The following is a 25,359-nucleotide window of genomic DNA, read 5'->3' on the forward strand; positions in this document are numbered from 1 at the left end:
GATGATAGGTGAATCGTTCATAAGAGTTGAATTGTTCTGAAACTTTGTTGTTGTAGCCATTTTGAAACTATGATCGAATTGTATATTGGTTTTGTAAATGATAGGAATATTTGCAAAGTTTTGGAAATGATATGGTGAAAGGTTTTATATTTGATGAATATTGTCGCTTATATATGTATTTATGGAACAATTGTTGGACCACTAAACAAAACAAATGAGAGCATAATACAGAAGCAAATGTAATTGAATTACAATTTAAAAAAATAGAAAAATGCTTGACAGTTTTAAAATGTCATAAACAATTGCATTCTTGACGGTTTTTAAATGTCATAAACAATCACTTTCTTAACGGTTATTAAATGTCATGAAAAAGCACTCTTGACGGTTATCAATGTCATAAATATTCATATTTTTTACGGTTTTTGTCATGGATACTCATAATCTTGACGATTTTAAATTGTTATGAACACTTATACTCTTGACAGTTTTAAACCGTCATGAAAAATTGAATATTTAACGGTCGTAAACTGTCAACATTCACTATTCTTGACTTTTTTACCAACCTCAAAACTTTGTCTTTCTTAACACTGGATTCAACAACGGTTTTAAAACCGTCAAGAGAGTCTGTTTTTGTAGTAGTGGGAATAGATAGATCTGTGTTTGTCGGCCTCTCGTCTGGCGTATTTCACTTTTTATCGGGAAATCAATATCAACCCATTGAGGTAGGATCCACCACCTTCATCCGTCCTGTTCCTCATCGGTAGAGCACTTTTCCTTAATCGGGTGGGGGAGTGAGTTGGTCCCTGCTATTGAATCCACCATTTTTTCTAACTTCTTCATTCAATCTTTGAGAAAATCAGAGCTTCTAAAAAAGAATAGGACATCAACTCTACAACAGAATCAGATGAGGCATTGGGGAATGAGTCAAGCTTGCCATGTGAAGATTCAGAAGTTGTAGGTGATGATCAGTTTCTTAGCAAAAATGCACAAAAAGCAAGGCTTTGACATAGGAAAAATGGAAAAAAGGATCTCTTTTGACCTTGTTCATTGATTTCTCATTATTCAATCAAAGTCTAGTCCTTCAGACTATAAAAATGCAAGAAAAAAGCGGAGAAATAGCAACTTTTCCTTTCGGATTCATTTTCATCTTGAATTGCTTAACACATGAATTATGAGATTTCATTAGACTTCATAACAGAGTGCAAAAAGAATACTTTTCTAACAAAGGACGAACTCATTCATTCCACTAATAGGACTTCAAACCCTTCGGACCACTAAAGTTTCTTAACAATGTTTCAGACTCCTCTGGACCACAGGTTAATATGGATAGTCCTTCAGACCACGTCGAACCTTTTAGACAAAAGAAGGACAAGTCTGATTCCACAGGTTAATATGGATTTCTGACTTCGAACGATGCTCAAAGAATTTTAGAAGTGACAGAAAGTTCATCTTTGACTGTCGGTCCGAAGGACTCATTCATTCCACGAGTTCTAGAGGACCGTTAGGAGTCTGAAAGTGAAGGACTCAGAAATTCATATTCATATTCCACTTTGGACTGTTCGAAGGACTTATTTGGATCCATTAGAATGCAACGAGGAGCCAAGATTACTATTGATTTCTTCAGAGATGATTATTTCTTTGACATATGGAAATAAATTCCTTCTTGTCAATTTTCTTCTTTCTTCTCTTTCGTTCATTACTAAAATCGATTTTAGGTAGCAGTCTAAACGATCAAAGGTAATTAGTAGCCTTTTGTAAGCGAGAACTCTTTCCTTTTTGGGATAGGTTCATATTCTCAGAAGGACTGAAGAAATCTATCCTCTTATCCTATTGCCCAAACTTTATGGAAAAGGAAAAGGATCAAATTCGACCAGTGGGCTCAAGTGGAAAGGTTTGAAAGTTGCGGTTTGGCAGCATAACTTTTTAAATCAATCTGGACAGGACCCACGGGTGCACGAAGGCATTTCTAGGACCATTTTCAAGAGATCTTCAGCATATAGCTAGCCTTCCAATTGGGATGCATTTTGAGTTCAGGCTCGGGTCGGAGAGATAATATTGAATCGAATAGAGGCTCAAAGAATGATCTTTGTCTTAAGATCAGAAAGTCCATAAAATCAAGAAGAAGGCTTGACTTTTAAAGAGGATAGCGATCGAAAAAGAAAAAAGAAAGAAGCTTAATTTGAGGCGACAACTCATTCTCATTTCGGACTTTGAGAACTCCTAACTCGCCCTTGATGAGGATCAAACCTTGTCCAGTCCTTGAAAAATAGTGGGATTCACAAAGTGAACAAAGGCTTTTTGTGATCGATCCATATGATATAGTGCTAGGTAAGAATTCTCCTTCAACTTATCTACAAAGACCTTGGCATATGATTAAGATAGGTCGATCGGTGACCTATGTAACTAAACCCACATTGGGGAATGTGCATTTGAATCTAATAGGATTTGAGAATCATAAAAAAGGTATCGCACAAAAAATGATTAGATGTAATACTTCGAAGGGAGGATTAGAACCTTGATTGGACGCCGTGGATAACATCTTTCATCTCTATCTCTTCATCTTCTTCGGGATAAGCCCATCTACTTACTCTGATTTGACTTTTAGATGATAAGGATGGGATTGACAGTTTCTTTAATGTTCATGTAGGCACGGCTTTAGGTAGAAAGACAGCGATTGAAAAGTCAATTAATCACCACCTAAATCACTTTTCTATGCAAAGAACCTCCTATACCTTCAATTCTGGATTTGTCCTTTATTGTCAATAATATCCTCGACCAGCTCGTCTTTCGCCTCTTCAGGCTTTTCGCCTTATAACCTTTTAATGTGATAAATAAAGGAAATGACTCTATCACAATCTCATGCCTTTAATACGGGATCAAAAGCTTGAAGCTATGAGTGGGTTTTCGAGTGGGAAAATGAGGATTTTGCAAGTAAAGGTGCAAAGAATTTGCGAACTCATAGCGAAAATGAAGAAAATGCTAGATTTTGATATAAGTTCAAAGAATATTAACAAGAAATCATTCAAAATCAGTCAAAAAATATCTTTTATCATTATTGAATCAAAGTCAAGTCCTTCGGACTGTAAAAATGCAAGGAAAAAGCCAAGGCTTCAGAGACGCATAACCAAACGACTGTGAAAGAGCCCATTATTTTTTGAAATAACTCAACTCAAAATGATGAGAGGTTCAAAGAATTTGAAAGCGAATTCTATACTTTGCCTCTTAGAATGAGCCCTTATATTTAGAAATAACTCGACTCCAAATGATTTGAAGGGCGAAGCGAATTCCCTATTCTTTGAAGGAGCCAATTATTTTTGGAAATAACTCGATTCAAAATAAAAAGTTCAAAGAATTTCAAAGCGAATTCCTTATTCTGCCCATGGGAAGGAGCCCTTTATTTTTAGAAATAACTCGACTCAAGAAAATAAGGACCAAAGAATTATTGAAGAATTTGAAAGCGAATTCCTTATTCTGTCACTTAGAAAGAGCGCTTATATTTAGAAATAACCCAACTCGAAATTGAGGATCAAAGAATTTGAGAAGAATTTATAGCAGAACTACTTCATTATAGCCCTTATATTTAGAAATAACTCGACTCAAAATAGAGGATCAAAGAATTTGAGAGTGAAACTCCTTCATTATAGCCCTTATATTTAGAAATAACTTGACTCAAAATGAAAGGAGAGGGGCGAAGCGAATTCCGTATCAAAGAATGATCGAAATCCATATGAAAAAATTACATCATACCCTTGTTTATTTTGAACTAATGAATAAAGGCTGAAAAACTAAAAGGATCAGAAGTTAAAGCAAAGTAAAGGGCGTATTGCTCACAAAAGAAAAAAAATGTGAATTTCCCCGACCCAAAAATATCCACTCTAAAGTGAGAGGTCAAATCCTGGGTTTATATATGTTGTGGGATGACACGATAAATATCTCTTGTTTAACTTTAGCTACTCCGTTGTCAAGAAAAATTTTCTTTATATTGACTTTCTTTTAAACTAGCCATGAATGCTAGAATGAGAAAATGAAATCAAACCATTTCATTGTTGCGGGACTCCCTAAAGCCATAGAGATTAAGACTAAATAGAGTCCTTTTAGTAAAGACGAGAGTCCCTAATCGTACGATTTAGTTTAGAGGAACTCCCTGAAGTAGCCTTAAGGAAAGGAGAGCATTGAAAGACAAGCAAGGGATGTTACCTACATAGTGAGAAAGGCCTTCAAAGGGCTCCCGCCTTAGATAAAGTGGAAGAGAAGAATCAGACTACCCACATCACATTCTTTTCCTTTCTTCAAAAACATTTCCCGCTCCATGGGGTTAGCAAGCAGGTAAACTATATTGTTCCCAAAGGTTGAGGCATCAAAAGAAAGGGTTGGCAGTTCCCAGGAAAGTTCCCTCAATCCGACAAGTCAATTTCGTCTCATTGAGATTCAATCTATTTAGGGTGTGCCCAAGCCCGAAACAGGAATAGGTGCATTTCAGGGAATAGGAATCAGTCCTCTTCTTTCAGAGCTTGAAGAGAAAAGCTGAAATTGGTCTTTTCGAGATGAGAGAGATTATATGGGAGAACAAAGACAAGAAAGAGGAGAATCTTTCAACACAAGGCTACGTGTTCTGGCATACTTAACTTTAGATTGGCTCTCGTACTTTCCTTTCGATCATTCTTTAAGCCAAATTCTATTTCATATTTCATCGAAGCCTACAAACGAGCCTCCTAATCTGAATCCTACCACCCTTAAAAAAACTAAACCACCAACAATGGGAGAGCCCACATTCTGACTATAGAATGATAGATGTTCAACACATTCAGTAAGGCTAAGAACTCATTATTTAAAAGGAAAAGCAAAGATTGCTCCATTGGCTACCGCATCAAAAGGTAATCTCGCATCTCACTCTGCAGTCTTCTGGTCTCAGGTAAGCCTTAGGGAAGGGGCAAAAGGGGCTCACATTAAGCTACGGAGGTGCAAAGAATTTGCAAATAGAGGCTCAATGCAATATGAGTTGTGTCGGTGAAGCTTTCATCTTTTCGATTGGATGAGGCTTGAAGGAAAATGCTGGATAGTCTAGTTCATTGCTTCCTATAATGAGAATGTTGAAGGAAAGGCTATCCAGCACAGCTTCTAGAGGTTCCCTTTAAAAGCGAAAAGGAAAGTGGATGAGAAAGCCTAGAGAAGCGGTAGGAAACGCAAATTGTTGTTACAACAAGAGAGAGTAAAATCAGGCTCACTATGGCCACTTGTCTAATTAGTAATTTAGTGAGTAGTCTATCTTTTGCTGCTACTATTCTTTGACGTGTGTAGTTATATCACTTGCTAGGCAAGAAGCTATAAGCTAAAGTAGCCTTTCTGAAGAATCACTCATGTAGGGGCTTGAGCCAGACCTACTAACAGGGGTGAGAGTGAATTAGAGAGTATATCTTGAAAGTAGGTATCCAATTGACTGATAAAAGAGGGGAGCAAAGAATTTGCAGGCCGCCTCTCTTATAAGGCAGTGAACCCCCTTGGAGTAGTCCTGATCTCTACTCTACTTCATGAAATAAATAAGAAACTATACAAATACAAAGTCCCTTGAAATTGCTTCCTCCCTTGCTGCTATGAGTTATTCTTCCAACCTGTTGACCTTCAGAGTTGAACTACCACCTAGCATATTAAGGCCCCTCATAAGGCATACTCAACTAAAATAACAGTAGTTATCTACAGTCAGATGAATGAAAAGCAGCTTTGCATATTGCAAGAGCGCCTGCTAAGACTATTGCATAGATGAGAGTGGAGTTCCAACGCCTCCTTGCCTCTTCGATCCTCTCCTTCATAATGAGATCATGAAAAGAGAATGAAACTGCTCATGAAATAATAATCTATAATAAGAAAAGAAAATGGAGATCAGAAAGCTCTTCAATCTTCTTGATGATATTCTCTTTTTTTCTCTTTCAGAGTATCGAAATATCAGTGCACTCTTGATCATTCTTTGACCCTTCTCAATTTCATCCTTGATTTCTGATTTGATCTTATTGTATTGATAACTCAGCCTCTTTCTTATCTCAATTTGATCTTTCTCTAATTCTCTTTGATAAGAAAAATAGATGAAATTGAATCCTCGTATTTACTTAGTTTGAATGCTTCTTTTCGGGGTTTCGATAAGCTACTTTATTCAGATCCATAAAAGAGCCTCAATGAGGAAGAGTTGGCTTTTCAAGGTTTTAGAAAAGGATCTCTAGCATGATGCTCCAAATCATGTCCCTTGGCCAACATCCAAAACACTCAGCTTCTGCTATCTTCCACTTAGAAGTTTAGGATTGAGTTGGAGATTTGGTTATTGATTCTGATTTTCGTAATTTTGTTTTATTTGAATAACTTGAAAGAAGCACGTAGCGGTTTTAGATCTTGGTGTGGATGAAGTTTATAAAGAATCACACAGATTCGTAGGTTCAAAGCAAACAAAGAAAGAGAGAAGGGCAAAGTAGCTGCTCCCTCCCACGTAGCGGTTTCAATTGAAAAGGAAGTTCTTATTGTCCTTGCTTGAGGGATAACTAGATTTTTGGAAAAGCGATGAATTCTTATATAGAACCTATGATTCATAAGTAGAAATGGAACATCTGACTAAGAACTCTAATTAAGTTTTTTGCCTTACCCATAAATTCTTTGCTCCTCTCGTACTTTGTAAACTCATCTGCAATTGAGTCGGACACATCCATTACCATTCGTCCCAAACTGATCCAAAGACAGCAGGTGGAATGTTCCAAACCCCTATTTGTTAGCTAAAATGAACAAAAAATGAAGTCCTCCTTTCTCAACTTGTACGGAGCGTCCTCTACGGTTCGAAGGATTTGTTAATGAAACTGATTTGAATTTGCTTATTACGGGGACAATTTGCAAGGTTTTGACGTTGGTTCAAAGAATTTTAAATTGTTATGACATTTAAAATCAATCAACGGGTTAGCAGCCAACCCTACTCTATATAACCGACCCTCGAACCTTGGTTGTTTCACTCTATCTTACCTAGGTGCTATGGAAACTCCATCAAAGGGACCTCTTTCTTCTGATAATGGCACAACCACTCTCCTTGTTGGGATTTTATCTAATAATTTAGGAATTTTTCTTACGAAATTGAAGAACCTCACACGCTTACGATTTATGTTCCCTCTCTGTTTACTCTTTGAAAAAGACTCTTTTTCTTTCAAGCATATTCCTTACTCGATTTTAACTACTAAATGAAGTGACCTTTCTCCCGAATTGGTAAAACTTCTAACTATCGATCCTGCAGCCGCGCCACTCTCAAGTCGAGTGAGTTTGTTCCACCACTCAACAACCTACATGTGAAGGTAAAGCTTCTCTATCGGGATAGATAACCTCTATGGCTTCCTCTGCCACTGGTCATTCTAACCTCGCCTAACTATGATTCCCTACGAGCGTCACATTCCTTTTTCCAAAAAGACTAATTCCAGGTAATGTGACTCAAAGCCAAATCGAGAAGTGGAGTAAATCAATGAAGGGAAATAAGCCAAATGCCTTAGTAGTTAGAATGAATGAAAGAGCAATGCCCTAGCATAAATAAGGATTGAGGTCTAACCCAAGGATGACTCTACTTAAGCCCTCAATCCTCTTTCTCATTCAAGATCCTTGATCAAAACATCTCAATCACGAAAAGCTTAATAACCTTCTCCTTTTTTACTCAACTTCTTGTTGTCTCACTATGTTTGTGCCTCTGAAGTTAGAAAGTCTTAGTTGTCTCGCTATTCAAACCACATAACGGGGCTCAGATTCAAGATTGGTAAGTGATACTTTGATCATTCTTTGCACCTCTCCTATTCTTTTAGTGGAATGACGAAGGAACTCATATTCATTCAGCCTTCGGTACTTAAAAGTCCAAACCATTATACCCCAACCCTTTCTAGAGCTAACGAATAGGGCAGTCTATCAATTTGAGTTACCTTGCTACCTTTCTTCCCCAACGGCGTAGTGGGCCCACTTTGACTACTATCATCAATCATTTATATTACTTCTTTCTTCTTCTTCTTCGTCCAAAAATAAAGGTCCAAGTTAGCTTAATTAGTCTTTCAGTCCTTATAACTTGTTCATTGACTTTATTGTAGATGCTTTACGTAATCAAACCTCTCCCCTTAGTATTCTTCTTCCTTAGTCAGTTCCCTAACTGTATTGGATGAGCTAGCTCAAGTCGCTACGAAAAGAGATCCAGACCTTATGTAATAGTATCCTAGTCCATTAAAGCAAGAAGTCTTTAAGTTCAAGATTCAGAGTTAAAGAGAACTCCTTCTCTCCTTTCGGTTGAACCCTTGTTCATTGATGCGGTGGAGCGGTACCAAAGCAAAGAGGAAAATAATCAATCATCGAAGATGGAGAGAAAAAATCACTCATAGGGCATCGACTACTCAACCCAAAGCTAGAAGCAGTGAGAGAGGAATCACTTGCTCAAATTGAGAAATCTCTTTTTTTTCTCTTTGTGCACATTGACCCGTTTTCTTCATTTTTCAAGTTAAATCAATAAAAAAGGTTCATATGGAGGACATTAAGCTATGTAGAACAAAAAACAAAGGTCCACATGACTATTCCATATATCTTTTGATTTCATATTAGTAGTTTAGGAAGAAAATTAGGCTCGACAAAAAGAGAGTTGGATCTCAATGGCTTTCTATCATCTCACTATTTGAATGGGAAGGTATTTGATTCATAGAAGAAAAGAAGAATAAAGTAATTTCCCGTAAAGGGTGCTATGCAGTTGAGTTAGAGTACGAAAGGTAACTGAAAAAAGTGAGAATTCTCTTAAAGTTTACTCTTTAAGATCAGGATAGATATGAGACCCCAGTCTCGAGTGTTGAACTCTCTTAAATGAGGCACTCACTCGCTTAGACGTAGCGAGACCCTCATATCCAAAATGTCAAGGGAGATGGCCTTCACATACTCGCATGTGGAGTCACTTTGGCTTTGCTTTCTTCTTTAGATAATGATGTAGCTTATCTTGTTAAAGCGGTAAGCTCTTCATTATTAAGGCCTTTGAAGGAGAAATCAATTTCTTATTTGATAATATATATAGGTTGATTAGCTGTCCTTCTTTCATTCATCGTGACTCCAAAGTCAGCTCAAGAAGTTATGAGATCGGATCTCGTCATGAATAACTAAGAAAAAGATCCCATCTCTCATGTCTTGGAAAGAAAGCTAATATGATAAGAGTTAGAGAGTCAAAAAGAGAAGCTTGATTATCTTATTATTAGTTTTGATAATCAGAAGCAGAACCTTCTAAACTGAATTAATAATGCTCTTGAACCCTAAAAAACCTACGACAACCGAGATTAACCTAAAATAAGTACGAATTGCATTTTGATACCTCATAAGCTTAAGGAAGAATTCCTAAATCTCATCTTTCCTTTGGGCTTCAATTCAATTAAGAAAAAAAAGGCTTAGCAGATTACTGAACTCTCTCATCCCTATTCAGACTCGATTTGAAAGTTCTCGAACGTAGTTTACACGTGCTTCAACCGAATTCAAAGGTACCTAGTCTGAAAAGGGCTTACAACCATGGATGTTGGGGCATTGGCACATGATCCACACATGCAAATCAACCTAGCTCAAAGAGTTCTTTCCCTTGTCTACCCGAAAATTCAAGCTCGACCACATCCCTCCTTTCTTTTGCTACTGTAGTCATAGAAAGAAAAGTCACCTCGTCCATTGATCGGTAAGTCCTTCCTTTGAGAAATCCTTTCAATTTTCTATTATTGTCTCATAAATATGCTTTAGATCTTGAATCACAAAAAGGATATCGAGATTCCCAAAACTAAGCAAGAAATCGAGAAACTAAAAGATCTAGTGGATAGACGAGGGTCCAGGTGACTTGTTTGGGATAATTCTTCAAGATGAAGACAAAGAAGGCTTAAAGAATTTGAGAAGGAAAGACGGGCTAATGAGAAAGGTCGCACAGGCCACCTCTAAGGTTAATACATATTATCCCCTTTTTTTGGGGACTCTTTCTTACGAACCACTTGAGAAAGCAGTTCTTCGCACCTCTCAAGAAATAAGAAGATAATACAATCAAGAAAGAAGTTGATATATCAATGACCAATGATCAAAGAATTTGAGAGGGGTTGAAAGGAGTTGAAAAGCTAATCTTTCCTTGTTCTTTGATCGATGTTATTGGGAGAATTTAATTTTGATAGGCCTCGCTGTTCACAAGAGATTTCCGAAGAAATCCAATTTATGGACTTGAACTTGTGTTAATGTTGTATTTATGTTGATTTCATGCAATGTGGTTCGATCTTTAGAATTTGATCCTCTAATTCTCTCTCGGTCTGATATGTTTGATTTGAGGAAGCAAAGCACGTTATGTTCTTGAAGTTAGAATCTTGGAAGAGAGCTTGTATTTTAAAAGGAGCTTCAATCTTCGAGGGTGGTCGGAGCTTTGATCTTCGAGGATGGTCGACTTTAGGAGTTGAGGAGTCTTCTATCTCTTGGGAGAATTCTCTCTAGACCTTCTGGAATAAAAACTTTCCAACCCCACAAATGAAAAGAACTCTTCTATTTATAGAGTTCCTGGTGGGCTTTTATGGATTTGCGCCTAGTCTGGTCCATGGGCCATACCCATGGACTCAATCACATGAATTTAAGTCATATTTAATTTTGGACTAAACTAATCTTACTTTTTGGTTCAATTGAATGTTAGCCCAAGTAAATAATATTTAGGGTAATCTGTCGAAATAACAAATATAAGAATAGAAAAATGAAAAATAGCAAACTGTTGTATTATTTTGATTTATGACAAAACTAACTGCCATAAATATTTTCTCACTTTTTTTTTTTGCCCGAAAGTACCCCTCCATGGATGACAATTGTCCATATAGAAATACAGTGCATTTGTTGAGATAAAAAAAAATAAAAAAAAATATCACATATTACGAATACAGTGTATTTGTAAACACACCCAGTCATGATAATTATTAACTAAATCAAAAAATAATTATATTGTTTCAAGAATCGCCAAACATATGTCATTAGTTTCAACATCCCCGAATTTTCAAGATAAAAATCAACAACTTAATGAACAATAACTTTAAATATTCAATTTTTTATTTTCTAAATTATAGATTCAAAATTGAATCTCTCTCTAAAATCTAGCCAAAAATAATGCAATAATTAATTATTAGGACCAAATACGAACTTTATTTATTTATTTATTTATTTTTGCTCAATTTGACATATCAAATTAATCAAACTATGAATCTAGTACATGAGTTTGATTTAAATTTGAAATAAATGTTGGAATATGGTCAATCCTTAATTTGGGAAAAGTTTAAGGTTTTATCCTTGACTTACTTTGATTCAAGAATAAAAACTTAAATTTGATGATGATCTTTCAATAAAATTTGAAACCATATTTTTATTTGACATAAGGATTAGATTTCTACTATACCTTAATTTGTCTTGATGATGCACAAAAATTTAGAATGATCAATTTTAATTTTGGGATAAAATGACCAAATTTAATTTGGACATAAATACAAGACCTAAATCTTGGGATAAATTTAGATTTATGGCTAAAATTTAAATTTAAGATAAAAATGAAGGTAAAAGCTAAATTTTGAAATATTTAAATACGCATAATTATCTTAAAAAGTGAAATTCGAGATTTTATTTTCTTTTCTTTTAAAATATGTTTGAATATCTCAAAAATGAAATCCGAGATTTTATTTCAAAATAAAATAACATAAGATAATTGAATTTAAATTTTATTTCATTATTTTCAAATTTTAAAATCATTACAAATCCTATTAGGAATTGGACACAAGCCTTATAAATATACTCATACCTTGATTATTGTTTCCAGGTATGATTTCTAGGCATGAGAGAGAAAAAAACCTTCTCTTCTCTTTTTTTTTTCCTTTTCTAAAAATTTTGCTTTTTAACTCCCTGTCCCTCTTTCTTTAAAGAACTAAAGTTGTGCCTCTTTTTTTAATTCCAAAAGCGTCTTCAAGGGTGAGGATTTTTTCTTCTTTCCTCTTTTTTTTTCATTATTCTTGTTTTTTCACAATCGTTTGTAGCAGTGACTTCGTCGTCCGCAATCCAACTTCTACTGAGGGACAATCGAGCTTTTGTCATCAAATTCACTACCCTGGTAGGAGCGATCTGACGCATTCGTCGTTTGGAGAGGTGACTCAGCCATCAGGGATCCAACTTCTACTGAAGGACGATCGAGCTTTTGCTGTCTGGTCTACCATCCTAGTATGAGCGATCGGGCACCTTCGTCGTTTCGAGAAGTGACTCTGTCGTCAGATATTAAACTTCTAATGGGAAATGATGGGGCTTTTGCAGTTAGATCCATCGTTCTAGTAGGAAAGATCGGACGTCGTCCTCGTTTGGAGAGGTGACTCCGCCGTCAGTAATCCAACTTCTACTAGGGGACGATCGGGCTTTTACCGTCAGATCCGCCGCCTTGGTAGGATCGATTAGGCGCCTTCGTCGTTTGGAGAGGTGACTCCACCATCAACGATCCAACTTCTACTGGCAGACGGTCGAGCTTTTGCCGTCTGATCGACCGTTCTGGTAGGAGCGATTGGATGCATTCATCGTTAGGAGAGGTGACTCCCCCATCAGCGATCCACCTTCTATTAGGGGATGATCAGAATTTTGCCATCAGATCCACCACCTTGGTAAGAGCGATTGGGTGCCCACGTCGTTTGGAGAGGTAACTCCGCCATCAATGATCAAACTTCTACTAGAGGATGATCGGGCTTTTGCTGTCAGATCTATCGTCTTGGTAGGAGCGATCGAGCATCGTTGTTGTTTGGTGAGGTGACTACGCCATCAGTGATCCAACTTCTTCTACTAGGGGACGATGGAGCTTTTGTGATCGCATCCAGCACCCTGGTAGGACTGATCGAGCGCCTTCGTCGTTTGGAGAGGTGATTCTGCCGTTAGAGATCGAACTTCTACTAGGAACGTTTGGGATTTTGCCATATGATCCACCGCTCTGGTAGGAGCAATCGGGAGCCTTCGTCATTTGGAGAGGTGACTCCACCGTCAACGATCTAACTTCTACTAGGGACGATCGACTTTTGTCGTCAAATCTACCGCTCTAGTAGGATCGATCGGACGCCTTCGTCGTTTGGAGAGGTGACTCCATCGTCAGTGCTTCAATATCTACTAGGGTACGATCGGGCTTTTGCCGTCAGATTTATCGCCCTGGTAGGAGCAATCGAGCGCCTTCGTCGTTTAGAGAGTTGTCTGATCCACCACCCTAGTAGGAGCGATCATCCACCTTCGTCATTTGGAAAGGTGACTTCACCATCCACGATTCAATTTCTACTTGGGGACGATCGGGCTTTTGCCGTCAGATCCAACATCCTAGTACGAGTGATCAGACGCCTTCGTCATTTGGAGAGGTGAGTCTACTGTCAGCGATCCAATTTCTACAAGGGTACGATCGGGATTTTACCGTCAGATCCACTGTCCTGGTAGGAGCGATCGGGTGCCTTCGTCATTTAGAGAGGCGACCCGCCGTCAGCGATCAACCTTCTATTAAGGGACGATTAGACTTTTATCATTTGAGCCACCACTCTGGTAGGAGTGATCGGGCGCCTTCGTCGTTTGGAGAGGTAACTCCACCGTCAACGATCCAATTTCTACTACGGTACAATTGGGCTTTTGTCGTCAGATTCACCGCCTTGGTAGGGGCGATCGAGCGCCTTTGTCATTTGGAGAGGTGACTCCACCGTCAGCGATCCAACTTCTACTTGAGGAGGATCGGGCTTTTGCCGTCTGATCCACCACCCTCGTAGGAGCTATTGGACCCCTTCATCGTTTGGATAGGTGACTATGCCGTTAGCGATCCAATTTCTACTACGGTATGATCGAACTTTTTCCGTTAGATTCACTGCCTTGGTTGGAGCGATCGAGCACCTTCGTTGTTTGGAGAGGTGACTTCGCCATCAACGATCCAATTTCTATTGAGGGACAATTCGACTTTTGTCGTGTTATCCACCATCCTGGTAGGAGCAACTGGGCTCTTTCATCCTTTGGAGAGGTGACTCTACCGTCAGCCATCCAACTTCTACTTGGGGACAATCAGGCTTTTCCCATCAGATCTCCGTCCTTGTAGGAGCGATCGGGTGCCTTCGTCGTTTGGAGAGGTGACTCCACCGTCAACAATCCAATTTCTACTATGGTATAATAGAGCTTTTATCGTCAGATCCACTGCCTTAGTAGGAGCGATCAAGCGCCTTTGTCGCTTGGAGAGGTGACTCCGTCGTCAATGATCCAACATCTACTAGGGGATGATCGGGCTTCTGAGGTCTGATCCACTGCCCTAATTGAAGTGATTGGGTGCCTTCTTCTTTTAGAGAGGTGACTCCACTGTCAGCGATTCAAGTTCTACTAGGTTACGATCGAGCACCTTCGTAGTTTGAAGAGGTGACTTCGCCTTAGCAATCAAACTTCTATTAGGGATGATCGTGCTTTTGTTGTCAGATCCACCACCCTAGTGGAGCGATCGGGCGTCCTCGTCGTTTGGAGAGGTGGATCTGTTGTCAGCGATCCAACGTCTACTGGGGACGATTGGGCTTTTCTCGTCTGATCCACCGCATTAGTAGGAGTGACCGGGCACCTTCGTCGTTTGGAAAGATGACTCCACTATCAGCGATCCAATTTCTCCTAGGGTACAATCGAGCTTTTGTCGTCAGATCCATCGTTCAGGTAGGAGCAATTAGGTGCCTTCGTTGTTTGGAAAGGTGACTCCGCCGTCAGCGATCCAACTTCTACTCAGGTACGATCAGGCTTTTTTCGTCTGATCCACCGCCCTTGTAGGAGCGATTAGGCACCTTCGTCGTTTGGAAAGGTGACTCCGCCGTTAGCAATCCAATTTCTACTAGAGTATGATCGGGCTTTTGCCGTCAGATCCACCCCCTTGTAAGAGCGATCGGTGCCTTCGTCGTTTGGAGAGGTGAATCCACCGTCAGCAATCCAACTTCTACTAGGGGACGATCAGGCTTTTACCGTCTGATCCACCGCCATGGTAGGAGTGATTGATCGACTTCATCGTTTGGAGAGGTGACCCGCCATCTGCGATCCAATTTCTACTATGATACGATCGAGCGTTTGCCATCAGATCCTTCGTCTTGGTAGAAGCGACCGAGCACTTTCGTTCTTTGGAGAGGTGACTTCACTGTCAGTGATCCAACTTCTACTGGGGACGATCGGGATTTTGCCATCTGTTCCACCGCCTTGATAGGAGCGATTGGGCGCCTTCCTCATTTGGAGCGGTGACTCCACCGTCAGCGATCCAACTTCTACTTAGGGACTATCAGGCTTTTGCTTTCAGACCCACTGTCCTAGTAGGAGCAATCGAGCGCCTTCGTCGTTTAGAGAGGTGACTCCACCGTCAGCAATCCAATTTCTACTAGGTACGATCGAGCTTTTGTTGTCAAATCCACTACCCTGGTAGAAGCGATCAAGCGCCTTCGTCGTTGTGAGTGGTGACTCTGCCGTCAATAATCCAACTTCTACTAGGGAACGATCGGGCTTTTGTCGTTTGATCCACTACCCTAGTCGAAGCGATTGGACGCCTTCGTCATTTGGAGAGGTGAGTCTGCCATTAGCGATCCAACTTCTACTAGGGGACGATCGGGTTTTTGCCATCACCCTAGTAGAAGCGATTGGGTGCCTTCGTCGTTTGAATAGGTAACTCCACCGTCAGCGATCCAACTTCTACTAGGGGACAATCGGGCTTTTGCCGTTAAATCCACCGACCTGGTGGAGTGATCAGGTGGCTTCGTCGTTTGGAGAGGTGGCTCTATCGTCAGCGATCCAACTTCTACTAGGGGACGATCGAGCTTTTGCTATCAAATTCACCGCCCTGGTTGAAGTGCAGGGCGTCTTCGTCGTTTGGAGAGGTGACTCCATCGTCAGCGATCTAACTACTACTGGGAGACGATCGGGAATTTGCTATCAGATCCATCGCCCTAGTAGGAGCAATCAGACACCTTTGTCATTTGAAGAGATAGAGGCAGAACTGTACCATCAACGTTTTCTTGGAGAAGCAGTAGTGGAGTTGCACAATCGTCGTCCTCTCAAGGCTATAACATATTAGAAATGAGGTAGAGTTTTTTTTATTTTTTTGCGTCAACATTTCTTTTAGAGGAGGTGAAGTTGCCCCTACATCAATAAAGACTAAAGTCTTCAAACTTTCTTGAAAAGACAATGTTGAAGTGGGTTTTTTTTTTTTGTTTTTTGCTTGAAGAAGATAAAACTTTTGAATTTAAATATGAGAAAGCGTCGATGAGCCTTCGAGCTTGAAGATGAGAAAGTGTTGATTAAGCCTTCGAACTTGAATATGAGAAAGTGTTAATGAAGCTTTTAAGCTTGAATATGTGGATACATCGATGAAACATTCAATCTTATACATGGAACAGTAATAATGAAATCCTCAAAGTCGGTGGAGCATTGGTGAAGTCTCCAACCTTGCATTTAAATGAGCCTTTATGAAATTATTTTGAACTCGAATTTGAAGAAACATCAACAAAGCCTCGGAATTTGATTTTGAGGAACTTCTAAACTTCTGTGAACTTAAATTTTAAGAAACATTAAGAAAGCCCCAAAATTTGATTTTATGGAACTTCTAAACTTGGCGATGGAGGGTTGAACTTCAGAAGAATGGTGCCATCTTGCTCCTAATGCAACACCTTTTTTATTTGTTATATTGCCTCCATCAGAGCATCTTCAACTTTAAGTTGATGTTCTTTAATGAGAATGAAAATCATCAATTGCTAGTGACATGCTTTATGTGATCGTGACATTAATCTTGTTTTCCAGTCTTCTCAACTGAGTTTTTTTTTTTTTTACTAGACTGAACTTAAAGTTTCCTTTAAGCTACCTATGTACCATTTATAATATATGGATCAAGTCATAACATAGTTCAATTGATTTTTTTTTACTGGACTGAACTTAAAGTTTCCCTTAATCTCCCTACGTACCCTTTATAATATAGGGATCATGTCATAACTTAGTTCAATTGATTTTCTTTTTTTTTTTTTTTACTCGACTAAACTTAAAATTTCCCTTAAGCTGCCTACATACCCTTTATAATATAGGGATCAAGTTATAACGTAGTTCAATTGATTTGTTTTTTTTACTGGACTGAACTTAAAGTTTCCCTTAAGCTACCTACGCACCCTTTGTAATATAGGGATCAAGTCATAACATAGTTCAATTGATATTTTTTTTATTTTACTGGACTGAACTTAAAGCTCCCCTTAAGCTCCCTACGTACCCTTTATAATATAGGGATCAAGTCATAACGTAGTTCAATTGATTTTTTTTATTGGAGTGAACTTAAAGTTTCCCTTAAGCTACCTGCGTACCTTTTATAATATAGGGATCAAGTGACATAGTTCAATTTATTTTTTTTACTAGATTGAACTTAAAGTTTCCCTTAAGCTGCCTACGTACCTTTATAATATAGGGATCAAGTCATAACGTAGTTAAATTGATTTTTTTTATTAGATAATGACGTTAAGCATAAAATTTCTTGAGAAACTTGCAATTGATTGGGCCAACTTTTAATCCACCTCGATCAACAATCTTGTATCCGCCATTTGTGTAAACTTCTTTGATAATGTAATGTCCATCCCATTTAGGTGTGAACTTATTTCCTGTATGCTTCATTGTGATGATTGGTCTTCTTATAGCAAGTACTATATAATCGACCTGAAAGGAGTAAGGTTTAACGTGCTTATCAAAAGCTTTAGACATTCTCGCTTGGTAACATTTCAATGCTTACTGAGCTTCTAATCGCTTTCATCAAGTGCTTTTACCTCTTGAAGACGTAACTTGACATTGTCTTCGGTAGTCAACCCCTCTTGCACTGCCATTCTTAACGATGGGATTTCTCTTTCGAGGGGAAGGACAACCTCTACACCATAAACAAGTGAATATGGTGTAACCCCTGTAGGAGTACGATGAGTGGTTCGAGAAGCCCGCACTGCTTCATCGATTCTTTCTTGCCAATCCCTCTTTGACTTGGAGATAATTTTCTTCAGAAGTTGCATAGATTTTTATTGAATGCTTCTGCTAAGCCATTCGTAGCTGCGTTGTACATAGATGACTTGTACTGCTTGAACTTGAATTTTTCACATAATTTGTCTACCATGCTATTGGAGAATTGCCTTCCATTATCTGTCACGATCCAGTGAGGAATACCGTATCGATAGATGATGTGGGTATGAATAAAGTTTGCCACGTTCTCTTTCTTGGCCTCTCTCAATGGAATGGCCTCATCCCACTTTAAGAAATAATCTGTTGCTGCAAGGATGTAAGAATGTCATGCTGATGATTTTGATGTAATAGGGTCAACCAAATCAAGTTCCCAAGCCTTTAACGGCCAAGAAGCCACAGTTGGATGTAAAGGCTCTAGAGGTTGATGTATGAAGTTTGCATGGTATTGACAAGCTTGACACTTCTTTGCGTAGTCCATTGAATCTTGAACCATCTTAGGCCAATAATAGCTCATTCTTCTCAACTGAAATTGAAGCTTTGGTCCCGATTGATATGCTCCACAAATGCCTACATGCGCTTCCTTTAGAGCTTTTATCAACTCTTCCTTTCCAAGACATCGAAGGAAGAGCCCTTCAAGAGAACGACAATATAAGGTTCCCTTGTAATAAATGAAGTTTGCAGCCCTTCTTCGTACCTCAATTTTATGACGAGAATCCTTTGGATGCATTCCATGTTCAAGATACTCTATGATAGGTTGACGCCAATCTTCTTTGTCAATCAAATGGGATGTTGTTAGTTCACTTCTTGACATTCAGACAAAATTGGATGGATAATTCATCGTTGACAAAGTGGTATATTTAAAGCTACGTCAGCTGGCATCATCCAGGTGGTGGCCAAATTTACTAATGCATCTGCTCTCCTATTTTCTGTTCTAGGGACATGCTCCAGCATCACACTGTCAAACCTTTCCATCAATTGTCAAGCATAAGCAAAGTATGGCTTCAAGTCTTCATGTTTCACATCATACTGAAGTGAGAGCTGATTGATTATCAACTTTGAATCACCGTAAATTTCTATGAATGATACTCTGATCTCTAATGCTATTTAAAGGCAATTATCAAAACCTGATATTCAGCCACATTGTTTGAGCACAATTCAGCAAGTGCAAAGCTATAAGGCAACAAACGTTTCTCAGGAGAAATGAGGACGATGCATGCCCCCATGCCACTTCTTAATGCTGCACCATGAAAATACATAGTCCAAGATTTCATAACTTCCAAGAAGAAAACTTCATCGTCTGGCAAGTCTTCACATAACTTCCAATCTGAAGGAATTGGGTGGTCTACTAGAAAGTCTACCAATGCTTGTCCTTTTATCACCTTTTGGGGAATCTAGAAAATGTTGTATTGCTGGACTAGAACCGTCCATTTGGCTAAGCGTCCAGAGATAATCGGCCTAGACATAAAATACTTTATAGGGTCCGCCTTTGCTACTAGATGAACTGTGAACGCCTGCATATAATGCCTCAACTTATTGATAAAAAAGAAAAGTGTAAGGCACATTTTCTCAATGGGAGAATAGTTAACTTTGGCCCCAACTAAGGTTCTGATTAGATAGTAGAGAGCACGTTCCTTTCCCTTCTCCTCCTCTTGCACTAATAATGCGCCTAAAGACCTTTCCTGTATAGTAATGTACAATATTAATGGCTTGTCAGGTACTGAAGCTCCAAATACTAGGGGATTAAGCAAGTATATCTTTATGCTATCAAAAGCATTCTGGCACGACTCATCAAAAAACAAAATTTTCTCATTTTCTCATCAACTTTTGAAAAGGTTGGCACCAACCGGCCAGGTTAGAGATGAATCTTCGAAGACTTCTTAGGTCATGCAAACTCTTTGGCCTTAGCATCTTCTAAATGGCATCAATCTTGGACTGGTCTATCTCAATCCCTCGGTGCCTTACAATGAAGCCAAGAAACTTTCTTGAAGTCACACCGAACGCGTATTTGAGAGGATTCATCCTCAGTTGATATTTTCGCAAGCGATCGAACACAACCTTTAGCACTACTACAAAACTGGGTTTACTTGACGCTTTTCAATGTGTCAACTAATCCAGTGTCAAGAATAATAGAGGTTTACTTTACAGTTTATAAGTGTTAAGTATAATTATACTTGACATTGAAAAAGCGTCAAGTATATAATTATACTTGACAGTTTTTATGCGTCAACTAATCCAGTGTCAAGAATAAGAGGGTTTTATTTTTGACAAGTTTTACACGTCAAGTGAAATTATACTTGACAGCTTATAGGTATCAAGTATATAAAGTTTGTTCAAATAAAAAATTTATATTTTAAAATATCCATATTTTTTAACGTTGACCTGTTTTGAAGTCCAACAATATTAATACACATCAATTGAAAAAACTCAAACTTTCCATCAAAGAAATTGCACATATATATATATCAATGAACCATATACATGTCTAAGCTACAATATGAACCTTTTCTTGTTTAATATAAACAAAATATACATGTGTAAGCTACAATATGAACCTTTTTCTTGTTGCAATATCCTTGCTTCTTCTCAAACGATTGAGCCCTTGCATTTGCGGTTTCCAACCTCTCATTTATGTCACACCCCGTCCCGGACTACCTGCTACCTTAGACCGAAAGATGGCGTGAAGCCGACGAACAACGCTTTTCTGTACCTGTATCTGTCGACTCTGCTTAAAACTTTCATGTGATGAACTTGCCAATCTAGTATATAAACTATTGTACATGCCACAAAACACAGCGGATCCTAGGCTAGTCAAACACAGCTAGTCAAACACATACATGAAGTGTACCTCAAAATTTACCGATTTCACGAGTAAACCTAAAGACACCTTAATCAAAATATAACCAACAAAATTTACACAACTACAGCTCCTAAAGCTTATACAAACTGTGGAGTATCTATAACATACAAGGGTGTGAATACATCACAACACAACAGACTTTATGCCCAACTCAAAACACGTACTGGCAATCGATAATGAAGCTTCCGCAGACTAAGGCAGTCTATCAGGCACCAGGAAGTCGATCTCTACCTGGAAAATGGGTAAAACATTTTGGAAAGGGTGAGCTATGAAGCTCAGTGAGTGACTCAGTTTAAAACTATGAATTTAAAGATAAGAGCACGTGAAAACTTTACACATATAAATCTGTTTATACAAGTCGTAAATGTAAATGTGTAATAGTAAGAATAGCTTCCTTAAATACTCAGCATGTTCATCATTGAAATCTAGCAAGGCATATCAAGTATATCGAAGCATTTTAACTAACATGACGAATCTACGTTGTGTAGGGTACACCTAGTACAACAACGTTTACAAGCACTACGATGTAGTGGGGCCCGCCCAGCACTCACGACAGCATCGTTGTTACGGAGTACACTCAACGTCAACAACGAAATCTAACCAGTGTGCACACGGTAATCTCTAGCCTTAGGCTCAAGATCTCAGTCATGTAGTTCATGAAAATTTCATAAATCATCATAAAATATTAAAACATGCCTGCTTATAAATTTTACACAAAGCTCGAACTTTACTCAGCTCTTTCGTGGAAAATTGTAGTTCTTAAAACAAAACTTCATACTAATTCATGCTTTGCTTAAAATATTGTGGTTTAAATACTTTCCAAACATTTAATATCTACGTGCTAGCATAAATTTCTTTAAGAAATCTAGTCTCCAAATGTATACTTGAAAATAGTCATGAAATTCAAATACCTTTCATGGCTTCGTAAATAAACATTTATCGCATTCAATCATAATAACAGTTATGGAAAATATTTCAAAGTTGGTTTTGTCACTCACAGTCTTGGGCTAGATCCTTGGTCTATAAGCTCGGTTTAATTCTTCTCGGCCTGCCAACAACCCAACCGAGTATTAAAACCCTAAACATTCTGGTTTCCTAAAGATATACATAACATGTCGCACCAAAGATGACGCTCACGAAAACAAAGCTTAAGAAATAAAATCCTATTTCAACAATTCTCTAAAATTTCCAGATTTCTAACATAAACTTCAAAGGACTATAACTTTCTCAATACTTAACCAAAATGAGTGTTCTTTATATCAAACTCTTCATTTTGAGATCCTCTAAAACTTACCTGAAGACATATAAATCCGATTCCCCGTGCATAAACACATATAACCCTCAAAATAGAACCACTTCCAGAATCGCGCGCACACGACCTCTTTAACTTGCTCCTACAATTTAACCAATTTTTAGTCGTTTTTGGTTTACAATTTCTTCATGAAAGTTGTAGTAAATTGAATAAGCTTTCCAACCATACCAAATAGAGATTCTAAATCCACCGATAGACTCTGAAATACAAGAAAAACCAGAGACCTCCTGATTTCGAGTGAAAACCAACTGCCCTGTTTTCTTCATCAAAAAGCACCAAATGAATATCCGAATTTGCTCCAACGTTCTTCATAAAGTTTGTTTAAAAATGAGTTAACTTTCAGTAAATGTAAATTTCACCTCTTAATTCCTTTTGAAGAGTTCAAACCGAATTAAAAACCAGTGATGTGTAGAATGAACTAAAATTCAGCCATTGATACACTTTGCTTGAGTTCTCCTCCTCTTCTTCAACCTAAAAATTCTAGTAAAATTTCTCTTCTTCTTCCAAACTCTCTCTTAGAAGTTCTCTGCAAATTGAAGAAGGAAAAAGAAAAAAAAAATAAAGGGAACTTGGATGTCTTCAAACTCTTGGCGGTGAAGGGAAGAGAAGAAGAAGAAGAAAAGAGAAAATGAAATTTTCTTCTCATTTTCTTCTTTTTGTCCTTTCTTTTCTTTCTTTTCTTTAATTAATTTAATAAAACTATTTAATATATAAATATATATATTTATATTTACACTTAATTTCTATTTTCTTTTTTTTTTCCACATTCAAAGAAATTAAACCAAGAAAATATCGGGTTTACAATTTAACTATTTTATTTCATGCCTCAAAGAAGATACTTCCACATCATAACTCTCAATTTAGTGGTTCCGACTTGTGAAGGACACTGTAATACATAAATTACCAAAATACTTAATGTTGCAAATAGCCCATATACGTATACTTTTAATAAACAAATAAATATGTTTACACCGACAATATAAACAACTAGAAAGAGCCATTGTGCAAACATAAATCACAACAATAAATATAATTTGTTGAATCCACTTACTATATGCCTTGTTTCTAGAAGAAACAATAGGAAAATGAAGCCTAAAACAATAGTTTGCCAAAACCACTGCACATTATATGCACTGAGTTAGAAAGCGAATGGATAAAAAGGACAAGAAGAAAAAGAAAATTAAATTAAACAAAAATCACCGGTAAATATCAGAAAACAAACAAGTCTTTAACTTTTTCCCCTTTCTAAGAAAGAAAAGTCAAAGAGTAAACTTCGTTGGCAATTTATATTTATATTTCACAGTCTAATAGAGGTTCCATTCTATTCTTGTAAAACATAAACGATTCCAATAGTAGTGACACAAACAAGGGACTGATAGAATAAAGGTCTGGAATCAAGTTGATCCCCAAGGAACAAAACTATATGCAGAGCATGAGTGTGAAAAAAAGAACTTAATGAGAGCAATATCATACAATGGAAAAAATAAAGTATGAATCTAATTTTAACATGATAGATAGAAGGATATCTTGAAAATATTTTCATGCTGCAGGGATATATGCGCAACCATGTCAACTCCTACCTTCATTTCACAGACTGGACATACCTGCAGTTTAATAATATTTTCAATCTTAAAACTATTGTAGCCATCGACTTTAAGAATTGTGATTAATAGAATTGTGAAAAATATATATTATTTGACATTTTTTAAATTAAAGTAATTAAAATCAATTTTGACGCTTTTAACCTGTCAAGTATTTAAAACAAGAAAAAATATGGGTTTTTTTCACTTTTTCTTATTTTTTACACTTTTTTATGTTTCTTGACAGTTTTTATTAAAACTGTCAACTATATCAATTATAAAAGCGTCAAGTAAACCCAGTTTTATAGTAGTGTAGATCCTTCAAATGGTCTTGTCGTCTCTTGTATTTGACCACAAAGTCATCAACATAACACTCGACATACTTATGTAGCATATCGTCAAACACTTTCTGCATAGCACGTAGATAAGTGGCCCCAACATTTTTCAATCCACAGGCTATCACCTTGTAACAATATATTCCCTTTGGGGTCCTGAAAGCTGTCAATTCTTCATCTGAAAGAGCCATTTGTGTTTGGTTATATCTAGACGACCCATTCATAAAGGACAGCGCCTCGTGTCCAGTAGTTGCATCAACCATGATTTCTGTGATGGGCAAAGGAAAATCATCTGAAAAAGCCATTTGTGTTTGGTTATATCTAGACGACCCATTCATAAAGGACAGCGCCTCGTGTCCAGTAGTTGCATCAACCATGATTTCTATGATGGGCAAAGGAAAATCATCTTTAGGGCATGCATTATTCAAGTCACGAAAGTCTACACAAATGCGAAGCTGGCCGTTCTTTTTCTTTTATAGGAACAATATTTGATATCCATGTGGGATATTTGGCTTCGCGAATGAATCCTACTTGAATCAACTTGTTGACTTCAACCTCGATCTAAGGAATAAGCTCTGGTCGAAAACGTCGTTGCGCTTGCTTAATCGGACGATATCCTGGTTTAATTACAAGATGGTGGACTGCTACTTTGGATCAAGTCATGGCATCTCCTTGTACGACCAAGCAAAAATGTCCTTATACTCTGTGAGCAAACTCATGTACTTATCCTCCTTTTCACTAGAGAGAGATGCACTAATGAAAGTCGGGCTTGGTTCTTCTATTGTACCAAGGTTTACCTCTTTTAGCTCAACTACGGTAGATTGGCCACTATCTCCTCTAGACTCTATGGTGTTATTGAAGCCCTTTAATGTCGGTTGGACTTTAATGTCGGTTTAAAAACGACATTAAAGGCCTCTTTAATGTCGGTTTGTCAGTTTTCAACCGACATCTTTGATAGTGTTATTAAAGCCCTTTAATGTCGATTGAACTCTGATGTCGGTTTAAAACCGACATTAAATCCTAGGTTTTGGATTCATTTTTACAAATTTATTTTTAATTGTTACATTATTGTCCTATAGACCGACATTGGGTCAATGTAGATAAATATGTTTTTCACATGCCAACAAATCAATGAAATTCATATTATGTTAGAAACTATAATATTTGTCTTTTACATACACAAAATAAAATCTTAATATTATGTTTATATATACATTCTACGATAGTACATGAAAAAAGATTCTAATACAAGAATTAAATAATTAAAAATCCTAAATGCCTTCTCAA

The 25,359-nt window shown here is 37.7% G+C and overlaps 2 long non-coding RNA genes across 2 annotated transcripts; both read right to left on the bottom strand.

Moving 5' to 3' along the window:
- Positions 1-20,424: 20,424 nt before the first annotated feature.
- Positions 20,425-22,787, bottom strand: LOC127148080 (uncharacterized). Its single transcript, XR_007818705.1, has 4 exons — positions 22,517-22,787; positions 22,326-22,410; positions 22,140-22,239; positions 20,425-21,893 (listed from the first exon to the last, which is right to left on the bottom strand). It is a non-coding gene; the product is annotated as an uncharacterized LOC127148080 (long non-coding RNA).
- A 172-nt stretch (positions 22,788-22,959) lies between these two features.
- On the bottom strand, positions 22,960-23,757 carry LOC127148081 (uncharacterized). Its single transcript, XR_007818706.1, has 2 exons — positions 23,209-23,757; positions 22,960-23,043 (listed from the first exon to the last, which is right to left on the bottom strand). It is a non-coding gene; the product is annotated as an uncharacterized LOC127148081 (long non-coding RNA).
- Between the last annotated feature and the right edge of the window lie 1,602 nt (positions 23,758-25,359).

This window comes from Cucumis melo, chromosome 2 (genome assembly GCF_025177605.1).
Source record: "Cucumis melo cultivar AY chromosome 2, USDA_Cmelo_AY_1.0, whole genome shotgun sequence".
NCBI classification, from domain to species: Eukaryota; Viridiplantae; Streptophyta; class Magnoliopsida; order Cucurbitales; family Cucurbitaceae; genus Cucumis; species Cucumis melo.